Source organism: Kogia breviceps, chromosome 13, assembly GCF_026419965.1.
Source record: "Kogia breviceps isolate mKogBre1 chromosome 13, mKogBre1 haplotype 1, whole genome shotgun sequence".
NCBI lineage: Eukaryota > Metazoa > Chordata > Mammalia > Artiodactyla > Physeteridae > Kogia > Kogia breviceps.
This window is the reverse complement of record NC_081322.1, coordinates 10499975-10519768: the sequence shown is the minus strand read 5'-3', so window position 1 is coordinate 10519768 and position 19794 is coordinate 10499975. Positions and strand designations below refer to the sequence as shown.

The following is a 19794-nucleotide window of genomic DNA, read 5'->3' as shown; positions in this document are numbered from 1 at the left end:
GGGCTGGATTTGGTGCACAGGCCTGCAGTTTTCTGACTCCCGCCCTACGATGGACCCTCTATGGAAGGAAAGACGTGGCTCAATGAGGGTCCAGAGCTGCCCACAGACCAGACCCCTCACCTTGGTGGCCATTTTCCCAGCCAGCACGCGAGCAGACGTGCCGCCCTTCCTCAGAATCACTTCACAGGGAAGCTTCAGCTGCACTCCAGCCTTCTGACATGGACCGTCACCACCTCTTACTTCTCCCAAGAAGCTCCTAAGCGATTCCTTCCTCTCTATTCATTTTACTTAAGGAAGAGAGACTAGTGCTCTCAGGCACCACGTGTCCATTTGGCCTTTGGTGTCACACTTTCTTGAAACAGATGCACGGATTCCCGGGGGCTGTTCTCATGTCCCCCCAGCTGCCTGAGGAACGGGGTCACATCTGGACAGAACACGTGAAGGGGGTAAACTCTTGCTTGGGGGGGGCACTTCTGGGTTGCTCCTCCATCCAAAGGCCTCTGACCTCTCCTCGATGTCTCTTCTATATTCTTGCCTTGGAGCATTGCCTTCTCCTAGCTGTGAATTAAAGTGGTGGCTCGTAAAACTTGTCCCCATTTGTTTTGTTTGGCTTTTTCTGATGATAAACTATAGGGCCTTTAGAGAAAATTCGGAAACTATAAAGTTAAAAGTTATGCACCTTACAAGTCCCACACGTAATCATGGCTAACAAGTCCTGCGTAGTTTCTCTTCCTTTTTGGCTTGTATTTAGGCATAATTTAAGAAGACTCTTCCAAGTCCAAAGGGATGAGATTCCGTTGTTAAGGCAAATGGAATCGGTGAATAACACCCAGCGTTGCCTGAGGCGCAGAGAGGGCTTGACGGAAAGGGTGATATTTCAGTTTGGTCTTAGATTTTAGAAAGCATTTTGAAGGACAGAGAATAAGGAAAAAAAAACCCTATGATAAAAGAAAAACATAGAAGCATAGAAGCATTTTGAAGGACAGAGAATAAGGAAAAAAAAATCCTATGGTAAAAGAAAAACATAGAAGCATTAAAGTATACACGTATATGAATAATTTAATGGCTGACTGCGGTCTTGAGGAATCTATTAAATTTGTGTGCTCCAGGGATAGTCAGTCATATTGCCTTTTCATCCTCCTAAAAATAGAATATCTTAAGATAATCCATGTTCAACTACTTCAAACTTTTCAAAGGAACGGCACCTAAAAATCCACAGCATAACTGAGGTATCCGATTTTTGTCACTCTTACTATCTATTATGATTTTATTCACTGTAATAATATAAAATAATCCTTCTCCTAGTCATTTCTATGAAAAACTTATAAGAAAAATGTATTGCAAGTTTTTAATAAATATTTGTTTTATTACCCAGACTTTATTCATAAGGAAAAGCTATTAGAAAATCATACTTATTCTAGGTTAAATGAGAATAACACTGACAGTTTTTCTTTGCGCTTCTGGATGTTTCTGATTGGGATTGTAGTGCCTGACAATAACTTTGCAGTTAATTCTCATTTTCAATCATGATGAATTTGGGTCTCTCAAAATCAGGCTGTATATTATTCAAGTACTACTCTTCAGTGTCATGACAACACTTTACTGCTGTTTGTTCGAAAATAAACATTTCAGTTGCAGACACTTGCAGGTAGTTCAGAGTAGGTGCTAATGTGACAGCAGTTATATTTCTTTCAGGTATTTCTGTTTCTCACGTAAAAAAAAAAAAAAAGAAAAAGAAACAGCAATCTAAAAAGCAGTGGAACAAAGAGAAACCACTGATTGACAAGTAATCTTCTTAAACACGCACGTGAATACTTGGAAGTGTCAGATCTTGACTCATTGTGATCTTGAATTCCCCATGTTTTATGTGATGAGAATTATAGCCTATTGTTAAGAACAATATCATATAAAAATGTACGGGATTACCTTCAAATTTAAGATTGTATTCGAATGTTCACATGGGCTAAATAAAAATCTTCTTGTTTAGACCTACACAGGACTTATCTCACTGTCATTCTTCAAGTTCAGTTTTATAGTTTCACTAATCAAAATAGGTTTATTTGGAAAAGGAACGTCATGTGTCACAGGTGTGGGAAGTAAACTCAAGTGTACAAGAAACATCCCAGTTCTCACTGCCTTTTTTTTTTCTTTCTTTTTTTTTTTTTTGCAGTACGCGGGCCTCTCACCGCTGTGGCCTCTCCCGCCGCGGAGCACAGGCTCCGGACGCGCAGGCGCAGCGGCCATGGCTCACGGGCCCAGCCGCTCCGCTGCACGTGGGATCTTCCCGGACCGGGGCACGAACCCGTGTCCCCTGCATCGGCAGACGGACTCTCAACCACTGCGCCACCAGGGAAGCCCCTCACTGCCTTTAAGTCAAATGAAAAAGACTGACTCCAACCGTATCGGACTCCAGGAACCCCATCTCGGTCAGTGTCGGCGTCCCAGATGCCCCACAGATCAAATCAGCACCCGGGGCTCACAGGGAGCGGGGTCAGGAAAGGGCCTCTAGTCGCCAGGCCATCGTGGTCCCAGCTGACATATCCTAGTTAACCTTCAAAACCGGTGCTGCCTTGAGTGTTCCGGGCTCCGCTCCGTGGGGCAGGGGGGCCGGGGGGCCAGCACCCGGGGTGCCTCCTGCCTCGGTGACCAGTGACCATCCCCAGATCTCGCTGCATCCTCCTGGGTCACTGGGCAGTGGTGCGCTTCGTGTCCATCTGCACAGAAGGCTGCAGGGAGGGCGAGGGGGCAGGGCCTGCACGCTCACCAGGCCCCGACTGGGCGTGGGCTGGACACAGGCACAGCTGCTCGGAAGCCTCTTCCTTTCTGCCCACATCTTTGGGAGAGGGTTGGGGCCGGAGTGGGGCTGGAAATGGGGGGTGGAACCATGGCTTTTCCAGCTGGAAAAAGGCTTCTGGTGCCCACTAGCTGAGGCACTGCACTTCCTCCTCCCAGCCTTGCATCCTCCTGCACTTCCTCCCCTTCCCCCCTCCCCCTCCCGCCTCTCCTCCTCCTACCGCCCCCCCTCCTCCCACCCCTCCCCTCCCACTCTTTCTCCTCCTCCCACCCCTCCCCCTCCTCCCACCCCTCCTCCTCCTCCCACCCCTCCTCCTCCTCCGGCTCTTCCCCTCCCTAATGGCAGCAGAGCCCAGCACCAGGTGCCTCCCTGAAGGGCCCTCGGGCCAGGTCCTCTCCTCTCCCTGCCGCCCGGGAAGGGAGTCCCTTCTCTCAGCCCCGCCACTTCTCACAGGCACTCTTCCTGTCTCCTTCTCTCTGGGACCCCCAGGGCAATCTCCTTTGAGGATTTGGGACTTTGCGAAAGACTTACAACTCCTTGGGGTCGGGGGTTTGGCTCTCTGGCCAAGTCGTCATGGAACGTGGTTACCAGGACAGGCCGCCAGCTTGGAACAGGGGACAGGGGAGAACTAAGAGTGCAGCACGTTGAATCCCCACCACGCAGGCAATACGGGGCAATGTCCAGGTATAATGTTTATGATCTGCAGCTCCTCCCACCTCGAGGGACGAGGGACTGGGTTTTGGCCAGACTGTCTGTCGTGGACTCGAGGGGTGCTGTCCAGGGTGAGGAGGAGGGGGAGAGAGCCCCGAAGTCATAGAGGATGGGAGAAAGACAGGAAGAGCCCAGCGGAGAGGAGAGCCGAGGGGGAGTCTTGAGGAAGGCGGGGCTTGGGAGGGGCGGTCCTGAGCGGTCCTGCAGGACGTCCTGCTGTGCATTGTGTGTCCTGATTCTCTACCTCCTTCTCAAGAGACTAGGTGGAGGCCTTGTTGCTTTTCCAGGCTTTTGGGGGAGGGATTTGTTAGTTTTAGGCCATGTCACTGTGCTGGGATTGTCCTCCAGGCGGCTAGTGCAGTTGGGCAGGTGGTGATCCTGTACTATCGCCAGGGAACATGCTGTACCTTGCAGCCACGGAGGAAAGTGTGGGTTTAAGAGTAAGGCAGAGATGAGCTAAAATCCCCTTACGAGGATGGCTACAATTTCAAAATGGAAAATGTCAAGTGTCGGTTTGGCTGTGGAAGAACTGGAATGCTCCTTCACAAGCATGTGAACTGGTGTAACCACTTTGGAAAACCCTTTGGCAGTAGCTGCGAAAGCAGAACATATGTATATCCTGTGGCCCAGCCCTTGAACTCCTAGGTGGATGCCCAACGGAAGTGCACATATGTGCACCAAAGGACACAGACTATTCACAGCAGCCAGCCTGCCGATCAAACTGCCATTAAAAGTGGTAAATAAATCGTAGTGTATTTAAGAATGGGATTCTCTATAGTAATGATCAGGGACTGTTTACAACTGTGCACGGCAATAGAGCTGCTTCTCACAAACAGAAAGTTGAGTGAAATAAGTCAGGGGCAAAAGAGTTTATCCTCTGTGACTCTATCCCATAGAGACAAATACAGGCAAAACCATGTCAGTGCGGCTGCAGGTTGGGGTGGCGGTGACCATCGTGGAATGGCTGGTGACAGGAAGAAAGAGCACAGTGTTACCACGTTCTGTTTCTTTATCTGGGTGCTGTTTACAGTTTGTGAAAATACAGCAAGCCGTAGAGTTATTATGTGTGCATTGTTTTCTTAACGTTTCTCACACTTCAAATAAAAGGTAAAACCAGAAAAAAATGGGTTTAAACTTCGCTGTACTTTACACACTGGCTTTTAAAATAAGACAGTAGGACTTCCCTGGTGGCGCAGTGGTTGAGAGCCCGCCTGCCGACGCAGGGGACGCGGGTTCGTGTCCCGGTCCGGGAAGCGGCTGGGCCCGTGAGCCGTGGCCGCTGAGCCTGCGCGTCCGGAGCCTGTGTTCCGCAACGGGAGAGGCCACAACAGTGAGAGGCCCGCATACCGCAAAAAAAAAAAAAAAAAAAAAAAAAAAAAAAGACAGTAGGTCTCATTAAAATGCTGAGTAGGAGTAGAATTGAATACAGAGTCATTTTGTATCCATCAGCCCCTGATACAAAGAACTGGAAAATATCATTAGTGGAGGAACTTGGGAAATGGAATGATCTCTTCTTAAAGAGTCAACATCAGAGGTTGGCTGACATTTTTGTTTCTCCCACAGCAATGCAAAGATAAAGGCAAAGATGAAAGGAGAGTATAAATAATAAGCACAGTGCCTTGCATACAGTAGCTCTCAGAAAGTTGAGCTGTCTCTGCTTCTAAGGGCTGTTACTATGTGGTCCAAGCAGAGAGGCACACATTTACCAAGACATGTCTCATTGAGCCTGACCGCTATTGCCCACCGGTACCTGAGGGCTTGGCCCAGTCACTAGTTCCAGTGTGTCTTGGGGCCCCAGGCATGGTATGTTGTAATGAATTTGCTTTCAAGGAATCTAGATGAGCAGCTAATGCTTGTCCACATTTATCGAGTGCTGTGTTCCAGTCATTGGTCAGAGCAGAGCTGATTGGCAGGAGGGGAAGCTGGTACAAATTGTTAGGAGCTAGTGGTCTGCAAGGAGGCCTAGGGTGTGTGGACGTTTTTTATTAGCACAAGTCTTAGATACATTTTTTTTAGTTGGATGACCCTGTTGATGGGGTCTTTGTTTTCGTTTGCTTGTTTTGGTTCCCAACGTTAGGTAGTATTGTATTTCACAGAGACCAAGAGAGTCTGACTCCAGGGTTTGAGATGTTAGCAACAAAACCATGCTGTTGAGTAATGGTTGCTTGTTCATGTGTATGTCAACAAGTCCAAACAGAGCAGAATGGCCCAGCCACAATTCAAAGGCAGAAGGGTCCAGATGTTAGAGATTAATCCAGACAGCAAATGACATCTAGCTCAAGGAGTCTTGGAAATCTCTGGTGAATGTTTTGCTGGATGGTTTTGTAAAAAAAAAATTAATAAACAGAAACCTAAATTAGAGTGCGGAGACCAGCAGGGGGCGCTCTCGCACCCTTTGATGATGGCCGAGCCCAACAGGAGGGAGAAAGAGTCCTCTTCTTTCCTGGCAAGGACTCAGCCAATGAAAAGCCGTGGATGTTTTGTATACTACAGCCCTCCTACCTTCCTTTCCCCTCTATAAAAGCCTTCTCCTTCCCTTACCGTGTGGGGGCTTCCACGTGGCTCACCACGGTTGCAGACCCCAAACTGCAATTCTCTGCTGATCCTGAAGAAACCCATGTTCGCTGGAGACATACCTGGCAGTTTATTTGTTTCAGGTCAACAGTTTCAAATATAATTGAAGTTTATTTCAAAGTCTAAAATAGTTTCTTAGAAACAAAAAAGGCTCCATTCGAATCAACTGGATACATATTAATAGCAAAAAGTCACTTAAGCAACTCTGTCTTATTTGAACAGTTTAAAATCAATATAATATACTTAAGTTGCCATACTATTTCTTTTTGCATTTTTTAGTAATTTCAAGTATTATTTTCCCTGTCAGCCAACATTTAAAATACATTTCTTTCCTATTAGAGGAATTTCATGAGCCTGTTAAGTACCATGTGGAAATAATCAAGTCCCATTATGAACCCAACACCAATTTTCAAAGCAGCTTACCCACTTAGTACCAGCAGCTGTGTGCTTTTATTTTTTCTCCTTTTAAAATTTATTTTTGGCTGCATTGGGTCTTCGTTGCTGCACGTCGGCTTTCTCTCTAGTTGTGTCGAGCAGGGGCTACTCTTTGTTGCGGTGCGCAGGCTTCTCATTGCAGTGGCTTCTCTTGTTGTGGAGCATGGACTCTAGGCACATGGGCTTCAGTAGTTGTGGCACGTAGTCTCAGTAGTTGTGGCTCGTGGGCTCTAGAGTGCAGGCTCAGTAGTTGTGGTGCACGGGCTCAGTTGCTCTGCAGCACGTGGGATCTTCCTGGACCAGGGCTCAAACTCATGTGCCCTGCATTGGCAGGAGGATTCTTAACCACTGCGCCACCAGGGAACCCCAGCTGTGCACTTTTTAACTCACAGTTGAACTTTTGAAATCCCTTTGTTTTCATTTTGAGTCCACTTCTCTGATGTCAGTTAATTGCTTTGGCAGGATCTGGACCATGCTGGGGTTTGCACCACTGGGACCAGCACTCAGTCCACCAGGCAGCCGGAGGTGGATGGCGTGGATGGTGTCTGGGAGCAAAGCTTAGTGTTTCCTGGCAGACAACCAGCTTTCTCTCTTTACTTATGGGTCTCCCATGGACTTTTTCAGGTCACTCATGCTCAGGTTGGGGAGTTATTTCACTTACTTAGAGAATGACTGCAGATCTCACACTAGCCTCATTCTCTGGTGGAGCCCTAGCTGAGTGAACCTGGTTCCTTGACCGTGAGTACTGAGGTTGGACCTCATGGCAACCTCCAGCTTACTTTCTTTCTCCAATCCTGACCCGGAGTCCAGGGCAAAGGACCCTGATTGCTGGCAAAGGCGACACTCATAAAGGGATACCAGAAGCCTGTCCAGGGCACCCGCAGTGAGCCCACGGGGGCCTAATAACCCCGAGAAGGTCTGGACTCACCTGGCCTAGCATCACCTAATGCCCTTAGTTGGGTGTTACCCAAAGAATTGACAGCAACAGTTTCAATGGGGGACATCACAGCCCAGACAAACCCAGACTGCCTTCTGGAAAAGGGCTCAGTCACTTCTTGGCTTGTTTTTGGAGCAGCTGACTTAACTTGTGTCGCACAGGGGAGGCTTGCCTGCCAGCCCACCTTGCTGACTCAGGTGACTTCCTTCTTCATTCTGAGTTTAAAGAACGCTGTCCTCATTTACAAAGCCCTGTACCTGCGTCGTCAGCATAAGGCTCTCCCCATTGTCCGTGGCTCTCAGGCTGGAGGCCAGCTCCTTGTCTGCTGACATCTGGTCTCTACGACTGTCCCCTCTGGACACACAGCCAGCTGGCCTGCTGTGTGCTCTGTGTACTGAGCCTAGACTCTGGGCTCACAACTTTGTCCTGCTAACAGTATGGTATTTTAGAAACTAGGTCTTGTTTTGAAATCCAAAGAGTCCATAAAAGAACAATAGAGAAAGAAAATTTCCAAAGACCTAGTATTAGGACAGATGAATTTTTTTTTAAAGGAATAACATTTCCTGGTTAACGAAAATCTCGCTTTTTTTTTTTTTTTTTTTGCCATTATAAAAGCAATTCACGATCTCTGTAGAAATCTCGGGAGATGCTGGGGGAAAATGGTACTACGCTCAGCACTGCACATGGTCACTCACTCACTCATTCATTCACTCAGCACTGGGAGGAGAGCAGAAAACAAGTTAGGCAACGTCTCTGCTCTCCTGGATCTTGTATTCTAATGCAATAAATAGGGAACAAGCAAACAGAGAGCTGTAGACAGTAAGTCCGTTGACGAAATTAGACACCGTTAAGGAATAAAGAGTGATGGTGTGGGCTCTGCTAAGGAAAGAGGTGAAGTGTGAGAAGGCAGCACTCAGACACCCGAAAGATAAGAAGGCGTGAGCCACGCATGGACCCCGGGCCAGAGCATTCCAGGCAGGGGAAGAGCAGGCAGGAGGCACCTGAGGTAGGAACGGACCTGAGGTCTTCAAAGGACAGAAGGAGGCCAGTGTGTGTGTTAGAGTCTAGACGTGAGCTGGGGGCGGGGAGGAGATGGGAAAGGCAGACTAAGTTCACGAGCGCCCGGGGACGGTGGCCCTTAGAGGCCTCCGGGTAGTTTGAGCAGGGGGTGACGTGGTGCGTCGTGCTGTAGAAGGTCACTTGGCGTGGTGCATAACGGGGCGTCTGGGGGTGTGGTGTAAAATGGGGCGTCTGGGGGCGTGGTGTATAATGGAGCGACAGGGGGTGTGGTGCATAATGGGGCATCTAGGGGTGGGTTAAAATGGGGCGTCTGGGGGTGTGTATAATGGGGCGTCAGGGGGCATGGTGCATAGTGGGGCATCTGGGGGCATGGTGTGAAATGGGGCGTCTGGGGGCATGGTGCATAACGGGGCGTCTGGGGGCGTGGTGTATAATGGGGCGTCTGGGGGTGTGGTGCATAATGGGGCATCTAGGGGGTGGGTGTAAAATGGGGCGTCTGGGGGTGTGTATAATGGGGCGTCAGGGGGCATGGTGCATAGTGGGGCATCTGGGGGCATGGTGTGAAATGGGGCGTCTGGGGGAGGGGGTGATGGGGACTTTGGTGTTAGCAGTAGAGGTGGAGGAGAGAGGGGTGCACGATACTCTGTGGAGGGCGAGCCCACAGGAGTTGTGATGGATCACATGGGGGAGGTGAGGGATGGAAGGCGCAAACAGAGTGAAACCAAGCATGGGCGGCGAGGTGTGTAATAGCGATTCCTGAGATGAGAAAAACCTCCTTTGTTCCCCACAGTGGTCCTTTGTGGTGGGTTCTATGATCCCACCTGATCCCATCTTATCCCATCCTAGATCTCAATGTATCTCTATAGCTAACCCCTATCTATCCTATAATATTCCTATAGCGATTACAACACAGAGAGGAAAATTAAACCTGAGGGCTGGAAGGTAAGTTGGCTCAGGACCTGTAATTAGAAGGCCGTGAGCGTGGTCTGAGCCTGTTCTGCCTGGCTAGAGTCCGTACCTGTCTCCACTCTTAAGATTACATTTTTTAAAAAAATATGTGGCATTGAAGTGTGAAGTCATTCCTTAATGGCTTAATTAATACTCAAATTAATTCACTTGCACTTTTTTTTTCTGCGGTACGCGGGCCTCTCACTGCGGTGGCCTCTCCCGTTGCGGAGCACAGGCTCCGGACGCGCAGGCGCAGCGGCCACGGCTCACGGGCCCAGCCGCTCCGCGGCACGTGGGATCTTCCCGGACCGGGGCACGAACCCGCGTCCCCTGCATCGGCAGGCGGACTCTCAACCACTGCGCCACCAGGGAAGCCCCTAAGATGACTTTTTACTTACCAACCACCAACTGCCATTGTCAACATTTTTATTTATTTCCTTTCAGCCTTAAGATGCATTTCTGTCTTTTAAAACAGACCCATGACATATAATCTTATGATCTTTCCCATCAACCATTTTGAGAGCATTATTAAACTCTTCATAACATCTTCCATGCAAACCATCATCTTTCAAATGTTTCTTTTCAAGAGAATAAGACTTTTGAGCAACAGCGTTTGCGGGGAGAAACAGGCACACGGCCTAAGAAAGTTTCCTCAAGGGCAGGAGTAGCGGGGGAGAACAAATAAATGTTTTGTTGCCGTGATTAAATGTGTGTTTCTCTAAGATTTTCACTCAATTATATATACAGACATTTGAAAAATCTGTGATTTTACATAAAGCATCTTGTACATTATGTATTAGTAAACTATTTTAAGATTTACAGTGTTCTGTTAGTTTCTGCTGTACAGCAAAGTGAATCAGTTACACATATACATATATCCACTCTTTTTTTTTTTTTTAAGATGCTTTTCCCACATAGGCCATTGCAGACTATGGAGTAGGGTTCCCTGTTGCTGTACAGCAGGTTCTTGTTGGCTGTCTGTTTTGTATATGGTAGTGTGTATATGGCATGTAGGATCCTAGTTCCCCTACCAGGGGTTGAGCCCACACCCCGTGTAGTGGAAGCTTGGCGTCCTGACCACTGGACCTCCAGGGACGTCCCCAGCCTAGCCTACCTTAAACATGCTCGGAATACTTACATTAACTTACAGCTGGGCAAAATCATCTTAACATAAAGCCAAGTTTATAATAAAGTATTAACTACCTCATGTAAAAAAGAAAAAGGAATTATTTACTTCAATTCTTCAAAAGTACCTTCAAACTTCAAAACAAATCTTTAGGTCTGAGCTCTGAGACATAGAGTAATTCACCTATTTCTTAGTATCTAGTTTGAACTTATAACATGTACTCTGCCTCATTGTTTGATTCTGGATCCCATTGTTTCAAGTAATGGAGATCCAGTCAAGCTAGTTCAATTAATAATAAATGGTAGCTGTCTTAGACCGAGTTATCTACAGATTGGAGCAAGCAGGAATTTTAAAAGCTGAAGTTGATTTGGGAGGTGCAACCCCAGGGGCGCCAGAGTGGGAGAGAAGGAAGCTCTGCAGAGAGTGAAGGATGGTATGTGAAACACTGCACCTTGGCTCCTGCTCGTGGGAGCCTGACAGACACAGCAGGTCTTCTAGGGACCACCCCCCGCCGCCGCCCCCAGACAGGTCCAACGGAGAAGCTGCACCTCTGAGGGTCCAGGATGCAGGAAGGAGGGGTTTGTGTGCCTGGCTCCCCTCAGCCTTTGCCACTGTCCTGGTTTTCCATTTCTACGTTTCTTGGGGAAGCAACGGCCTGACATTGTTGTTAAGAGTGTCTTGGTTGTAAACAACAGATTATTCTATTTAAAATGAATTCATTAGAAACTATGGGTTTCTAATGAATTCATTTCAGCCCTGTTTGGAACTTACAGGACCTACGCATCTCCAGAGACCCTCCAGAGGGTCTCAGAGGCAGGAGCCAAAGGACACTCCATGTGTGTGTCAGCCCTGGAATGTTCTTTTTCTTTTCTGCCTTTGCGTAACATAGCCTGAAACTCAAAGTTCTTGAAAAGGGGAACTGATTGGCCAAGTGTAAGTGATGTACCAGCCCTTAGCTGTGCCAGGAAGTTTTACCAGGAAGTTAGTTGAAGGAGCTTCCAGGGATGCCTGGATTCAGTTTCCCTGCAGGATTGCATGTGAGAAGGGAGAGAATTACCCAGGAGGATATTAGGATGCTATAAGGGAGTGGGTGATGAATGCTGAGTAGACAAAATATGACAGATGTTTCCCACACCCAGTTCACGTTTTCACTCACCACAGCACACCACTCCTTCATTTGTTGGCTGGTCTCTAACGGGCTCTTCTGTAAAGCTGTGGCCAGCCTCAATATCGAATTATTGAAGATTGAGTTATTGAATTATTTCTGTCCCCACTTCCTTCCGTTTGCACATCCTAGACCTGATCGTGGAAAATGACTCTGTTAGAACCATTTATGTCGGACAACACTTTGACACTGCATTTCTTTAGTTACAAACACCTCTGCAGCATTGGTCTTTGATTCACTGCTGCAGCGGGGTACTGTGAAAGACAGAGAGACACAGGACGCGATGTGATTATTGCTTCCTGGGTGCTAAGAATGGGATACGAGAAACGTAGTACACAATACATATGCAACATGGCGATGATGTAATGTAATATCAAACAGCGCATAATCTAAGAGAAGAATATACGTGTATGGCAGTAGCAGGGTTGAGAGTTTCACTTGTACGAATGTAACAGGAGCTATAGGGGTAATGTGTAATTAAGTCGTGAAAGAATATATTTCACACTACTCTCTATAAAATAGAGAAGCAACAAGGGCCTATTGCACAGCACCGGAACTCTACTCAATATCTTGCAATAACCTATAATGGAAAAGAATCTGAAAAAGAATATATATTGAACGTATACGTGTAACTGAATCACTTTGCTCTACACTTGAAACTACCACAACTTGGCAAATTAACTATAATTCAATAAAAAAATAAGCCAATCTTGAAATAATACATTGGACCTGGGAAAGAGATAAATCGGTGTGTGGCAACTAGATGGTCTATGTCCAGGCTAATTAATCTCAATGATAACTGTTGCTATGAATGTGTCCCAGAAGCTCGGCTGGAGATTGGTGTAGAGTTTAGGTGTTGTCCCAGGTCGTTCCCTTGGCCGCAGGCCTGCTCTGCACCTGGCAGGGTGGCCACAGCACTGCCATTTGTAAACTTGCAGGCCCGGTCCACCTGCCTCCTGCTATCCTTCCAGTGCTAATGTCACGAAACGCCTCTGGCAGGATGAATAAGTTTATTACTAAGCTGTAAAGTAGAGCAAGTTATTAATATTGTATGAATTGTATTCTAGCCCATTCCTCCCCCCTCTAATGGGGAGAGGTCTCACTATGTTCTGGAAAACATCTCCTTAAAACTGCTGAGTGGCGTGTCTTGCACGCACTGAGTTAGGAAGCCCCACCGCTGCCGGAATTTTGATTGGAAGCTTGTTGTAATAAGTTCAGGTTTACTTCTGAGATGCTGATTGTCTTTCGGAATTCAATTGATTAAGGCAGCCCGAATCTCAGCGGTAACTGCAAGCAATTAGATTTTGCTGGGACGTATAAACAGACCCGCCACTGATGGTCCCACGTGTTGTCAGGAGGCCAGTACACGGCTTTGTTGGGGAGCTTATTGACAGCGAAAGCTTTTGCCCTTAGTTGAGTCACTTGGTTCGTGGAATGATCTGGGCTTAAAGATAAAATTTTGGCTTAGGTTGAAGGTGAAAAATGTTCAAGAAAACACTCAACACTTGAGCTTTGCACAAATTCTGATCTCGATAAAGCATCCTAGAATCTCCCAGTTTCTGCTGTTCTCCACGCTTCCACCATCATCACTCACCCTGACATAACCTACAAGGGATTTGGCTGGCGATGCCTCTCCCTGTGGTGCCACAGCTTTACCCTAACAGGTACGTGGTGATAGATGTCATAAACACACAGAGACAGCACCAACATTAAAAAAGCTGTTGCGTCTCAAAGAAAAAACTAGCGGGCGGAGTGATGCTAGCTGTCAAAGAATGTGATGATCAAATCTATTTTCTCTGTCCACACTTTCTTTTTTTTTAATTGTATATTCCTGAGTTACTTTGTTTTTAATTTTAAAAAAATTTATTTGTCTTATTTATTTATTTTTGGCTGCATTGGATCTTTGTGGCGGGCTTCTCATTGCGGTGGCCTCTCCTGCTGCAGAGCACGGGCCGTAGGAGTGTGGGCTTCAGCAGTTGCGGCTCGCGGGCTCCAGAGAGCAGGCCCGGCCGTCGGGGCGCACGGGCCCAGCTGCCCCGCGGCGTGTGGCATCCTCCCGGACCAGGGATCAAACCCGCGTCCCCTGCATTGGCAGGCGGACTCCCAACCACGCCACCAGGGAAGCCCCCTCTGTCCACACTTTTTATTTATTTTTTATTTATTTATTTATTTAGTTTTTATGATATGCGGGCCTCTCACTGTTGTGGCCTCTCCCGTTGCGGAGCACAGGCTCCGCACACGCAGGCTCAGCGGCCATGGCTCACGGGCCCAGCCGCTCCGCGGCACGTGGGATCTTCCCGGACCGGGGCACGAACCCGTGTCCCCTGCATCGGCAGGCGGGCTCCCAACCACTGCGCCACCAGGGAAGCCCTGTCCACACTTTTTAAAGAAAAGAGGAGCATCCTTTTGGAAACATTATCAGGGAGAACAACCTTTAATTGAAGGAAGAATATCTGACAGTCATGGATGGATTTTTAAGAGGGATGGATGCTGTTATGAGAACCCATAAACTGGAAGAGATCATGAGGTACCTGACAGCTTTCCGTGCATTAGAACTTTCCTTTCAGCCTCAAGTCATAGAGTTTGTCTCTTTCAGGCCTGACCAAGCACTGACAGTGCTAACATGTTGACTCTCAACACGCCTGACTGAATGGATAAGGAAGATTTAAAACTAGACTTGACATTTCTAGGAATCATGCAAATGTAAAATTGTTCAGAATTTTGATTTTTTTTTTACTTATCTTGACTAATTTTATTTTCCATAGGAATGAAAAAATCTAGTAGAAATAACTCAATTATAGGATTTTACATTTCAATTATTGATCAGTAACATGATAGGATTTTAAAAGCCAGGCAAAATGGTAGATGGGGTAGAGGCAATGACGTGTGAAGGTCATACTTTGAGATCTTTGTGTTAATGACAGACTCAGATGTCTGAATGGGCTTAGAGGTGATACTCTGTTTGGTTTTGTTTAAGAGAGGCACTTGTGAACCAAGGCCTGTGTGACCTGTCTGCATTTTTTAAAAACTGAAACAACAGATTATTTTGTCTTTTATTTATTTTTTAAAATTTTATTTATTTTTTGGCTGCGTTGGGTCTTTGTTGCCGTGCACGGGCTTTCTCTAGTTGCGGCGAGCGTGGGCTACTCTTTGTTGCGGAGCACGGGCTCTAGGCACTCAGGCTTCAGTAGTTGTGGCACACGGGCTCAGTACTTGTGGCTTGTGGGCCCTAGAACGCAGATTCAGTAGTTGTGGCGCACGGGCTTAGTTGCTCCGTGGCATGTGGGATCTTCCCGGACCAGGGCTCCAACCCGTGTCCCCTGCATTGGCAGGCGGACTCTTAACCACTGCACCACCAGGGAAGTCCGACCTGTCTGCACTTACCACTTGTCCCTTTTGAGCTAAGGGTGTCCAGCTCTGCCCAGTTACAAAAGAAAGGGCTTATCTATTTTGTTTGTTCGACTCACGATGAATGATTGTGAATGGAATGGTGTGAATGGAATTGTAAATAAACATCTCGCTCTAGATGTTTCTCCTTTGTTTCTACCTCTTCTAAGTTGTTTTGACAGAGATAAACTTTACATTGTAGCACGTGTCGCTACTGCCTGCTTGCCAACACTGCTTCTACAGATACTAATCTATTTTCCGGTGAATGTGGTAGTTCAGCAAGGGCAGTCGTTTTTACTAGGACCCACAATAAGATATGTATTATATACCAATATATATAAATATAAATTTATAACAAACATATTCACATAAACATCTCTATATATTATATAAATATTGGTATTATGTAAATAGTATTTATATAAATATATATACAAATTATGTAAACATACATATGAAACAAAAGTCTCACAAAACAAACTTTATTCTTACCACTAGTGATGCTTTCTGACAGGGACGGATAGCGTGTGTAGGGCTCCCAAATCAGTGTGTCAGCAGCAGCTCGGCAGCCCAGTCCCTTACAGTCCCACAAAAGAGATGCTGTGCCGGCCAGAAAGAGTAACTCCCACACCAGGCCCACTTCCAGAACCAGGGTCCAGCCGTGGGGCTCCTGGGTTACCCAGAGGCATGAGTCTTGGGGGCATGTGATCCACCCTCGGTGGGGTGGAGGGCTGCAGAATGGAGTACGCCAAAGGGATGTGGGGGTGGGTGCCTGTGGTCCACAGCAGGCCCCGGCTATGATGGTTGTAGGCTCGGTGAGGAATCCCCACCAATGTGTGTGGGGAGGAGCTGAGAGTTTTTAAAAAACGTCTTCTGACTCTCTAGATGGACAGTTTCCAATCTTTGTGTGCCTTTCCGTCTTTCCGTTTGGTGTCCTGGGAGAAGAATTTAGTCAGCCCAGTTTGAATGAAGTGTCTATGCCTGTATCAATCAGCTGTGGACAAGCACTTAGCCTCCTGCAGTCCAGAAATGACCATTTTCTATGACGAGCTTCCTGCAGCCCCGGGGCTAGTTTGGGGATCTTGTGAGCTAGGCAGCCACCCCAGGAGGCATCCATGAGAAATACGGATATCCTTGGGATTCTGGATTCCAGTGCTAAGCTTCTCCAGGGCTCTCCAGGGTGTACTGACAAGTAGGAAGTATTATCCGATTTTGCTGGAGGAGAGTCCAAGAAATAAAAGGATGGGTGACTTACTCAGAGTGTCGTGGGCTGTCCGTGGAAGGGCCAAGGCTAGATCCACGGTTCCATGTTACTAGCTCAACACAGTGGACCCGGAAACATTACTGGTATTAACACTGCTTTGTTCATGTCATTCAAAAAACACCCCTACATAATCCTAGTTAGTATGATGTTCTCCAAAAAGTTACGTTCACAGCTCCATGTACAGTATTGTAATGGCTTGTTTGATCATTCACTCTGGTATGCACACAAGTCCAGCTGTCTCTAATTTCCTGTGATAGGGACACCATTTCCCTTCTTTCACCCTCAGAGGTTTTTTGTGTGTCCTTTATAATTCCTCAGAAATCTAGCATAGTGGCTCTGTAGTGACAACAGTACAGCAATTTGTGCTCCTTCAAAAAGATGCAGTACAAGTAAAAGTTATGACTCTGTGTTGAGAGTGACATATGACACCTAATGTACTTTACTCTGGTCTCCATGCCCGTCACTCTGGCTTCTGCAGAATTCTGTTTATACAAGTACATTTTTAGGGGCTTCCCTGGTGGCGCAGTGGTTGAGAATCCGCCTGCCGATGCAGGGGACGCGGGTTCGCGCCCCGGTCCGGGAAGATGCCACATGCCGCGGAGCAACTGGGCCCGTGAGCCACAACTGCTGAGCCTGCGCGTCTGGAGCCCGTGCTCCGCAACAAGAGAGGCCGTGATAGTGAGAGGCCCGCGCACCGCGATGAAGAGTGGCCCCCGCTCTCCGCAACTTGAGAAAGCCCTCGCCCAGAAACGAAGACCCAACACATCAAAAATAAATAAATTAATAAACTCCTTCCACCAACATCTTAAAAAAAAAAGTAAATTTTTAAAATGTGCAATAGACATTGGTCAAACTGGGAGAAAAGATCTTTATGCTTTAATAAAAATTAGAGTCAGTGGGGTTATACCCATGGGCATTTGGGGAACATGAACTGCTATTGGTTGAGGACATTGGCAGCTCCATGCTGCGAATTCTATAACCCTCTCTGGGTCGCTGTCCTGGTTTCTCAGTAAACAGATTACTTAGTAAGTAGATAAAACCCAAGACAAGAGCCCTCACTTGGGGCTTCCCTGGTGGCGCAGTGGTTGAGAATCCGCCTGCCGATGCAGGGGACACGGGTTCGTGCCCCGGTCCGGGAGGATCCCACGTGCCGCGGAGCGGCTGGGCCCGTGAGCCATGGCCGCTGAGCCTGCGCGTCCGGAGCCTGTGCTCCGCAACGGGAGAAGCCACAGCAGCGAGAGGCCCGCGTACCGCAAAAAAAAAAAAAAAAAAAAGAGAGCCCTCACTTGGTCTAAATCATTGTGATGATCATCAGGATCTACCCCATTAGTTCTCTACAGTGAAGAATATTGCTTGAAGAGAGAGAGAGAGTGTGTGTGTGTGTGTGTGTGTGTGTGTGCGCGCGCGCGCGCATGCATGTGTATTTCAGAACAGATGCCTTCATTCAAAATGAAGGTGGCTGCTCCTTTTAGAAAAAGAAGGTTCTGGTAGAGAAAGAAACATGAGTAAGGAACTCCGGTGATCAGGAAGGAACTTTGCTCGAGGTAACAACTGTTGTGTCAGAAGTTAGTATCTGGCTGTCATCGTAGCAGAGAAATCTCTGGTTTCCACTTCAAAAGTCTGAGCACAGTCTTTCACTCTCCTCTGCTGTTTATTACCACTACCTGGCTCTCCATAGAAAGGGTTTCAAATGATCTAATACTTTCTAAAACTTACTGCATTTATTCTCCCCTGGTGCCTGAATAGACAGCAACCTATACGTCTGTTGCCCTCCCCAGCCCCCAACAAAATCTCTTCTCCAAGTTTTCCAAGGATGAACGTGAGCTGCTTCCTAAAATGATCATACAATACTACCAGTGACTGAGAAGTTGAGAGTACTGAGCATGAGTTTATCCATCAAAGTAAGAGCCAAGGGCTTCTCTGGTGGCGCAGTGGTTGAGAGTCCGCCTGCCGGTGCAGGGGACACGGGTTCGTGCCCCGGTCCGGGAGGATCCCACGTGCCGCGGAGCGGCTGGGCCCGTGAGCCGTGGCCGCTGAGCCTGCGCCTCCGGAGCCTCTGCTCCGCGAAGGGAGAGGCCGCAACGGTGAGAGGCCCGCGTACCGCAAAAAAAAAAAAGTAAGAGCCAAGTACCTTCAAAGGACATTTACCAGCAGAGGGGAGCGAGCTCTGCTTAAGCTGTCTGCTGTTCACGAGTCGACCCTTCCTTCCGGGGAACTTGCTTTACCTTGGAAGGGCCTGCCTGTTCCAGCATGACAGCGGACTGGAGGGCTGGTGTGTGGATTGCTCTGCGGGTTCTCTCCGCAGAAGCCTTTTTCACGTTGAAATTGAGCCCGGAAACAAGATCCACCTGCCGCGGGAAGAATTCAGAGTGCAGGGCTGGAGTTGGTGATAGCAGAGCACAGATGTCTGGGGGTGTCTAGACAAATTATCCCAACTCACCATAAATACTCCACTGGATTCAGGGGTAAAGTTTTTCCTTTCTGAGAATAATTTCCTGTAAAGGGCAAGTCATGAGGGTTTGGCTTTTTACTGACATATTCGATGGTCCTCCAGGCGGGATGGGAGTGTCTCTTTAGGAAGACATTACGTCCAGGTTGAGCTCTCAACAAACCGTTTCCTGTCTTTGGTCTAATTAAACTATACACATTTGGGGGGGTATAAAATAGAGATGCTGACATGCCAGCATTTATGCTGCTGACACAAAAGTTCTGAGCTCAACTGATGTAAGTGGTGCTGACATAAACCTTCTCCTTGAGAACAGCTGCTAGAGGTACTTTTCCACAATCTTCCAGTGGATTAAACGAAGCATCGTCTGGGCTGAGAGTCAGAGCATCCAGCAGGAGATTTGGCCCCCTGATATGAAAAAATAACCTATTGCTTGTTCGATGACTTACTTCTTTCATGGAATAACTCCTTAAATTAGAGCATGGCTTTTTAAAGTTCAGTATCAGATGAAGAATGCAGTACGGATTATCTTTGTATGAGAGGCTTACTTTGCAGGGATCTAACAATGACTAAAGCCCCTTTAGTTTGGGGTGGAAAGTTTTATAATTTTGTATAAAATAAGTTAGTTCATGATGCAGATTTCATGTTAACAACTGCTGAGTTCACTGACAATTAGTTGCCTCTGTTGATAATTCTGTAGATGAATGTAGATGAAACCTATAGGTCTTCAGGCAGAATTGGACAGACACTCAACATAATACATATATACTTAACGGGTCTAGGACCTCCGGAAGTCACCTTGCAGCCCAGGTCAAGATCTTCCTTGACTGGTTCCATTACATAACCAGAGATGGCATTTGCCACCTACATTTCGGGGTGCATTATCCCCAGTAAGGCTTTTAGAAGCTATCTTCAGTCAGAGCAACTTTCTGTAACATTGATAATCAAGGTCTGTGTGCTTAGCAGGATCTACTGGCAATTGGAGGT

General features: G+C 47.3%; 1 long non-coding RNA gene across 5 annotated transcripts in view; it reads right to left on the bottom strand.

The window, feature by feature from the left end:
* Positions 1–6335: 6335 nt before the first annotated feature.
* The window catches only part of LOC131768223 (uncharacterized), a 78563-nt gene continuing 65104 nt past the window's right edge, over positions 6336–19794 (bottom strand). For 2 of the 5 annotated variants that reach the window (XR_010836199.1, XR_010836202.1), the window contains 2 exons: positions 18493–18709; positions 15668–16729 (listed from right to left, as the gene is read on the bottom strand). This is a non-coding gene — a long non-coding RNA (uncharacterized lncRNA). Of the gene's footprint in view, positions 7878–11710; positions 11845–15667; positions 16730–18492; positions 18710–19794 lie in introns of those variants that run through there. The other 3 variants (XR_010836201.1, XR_010836200.1, XR_010836203.1) reach the window with 3 other exon arrangements.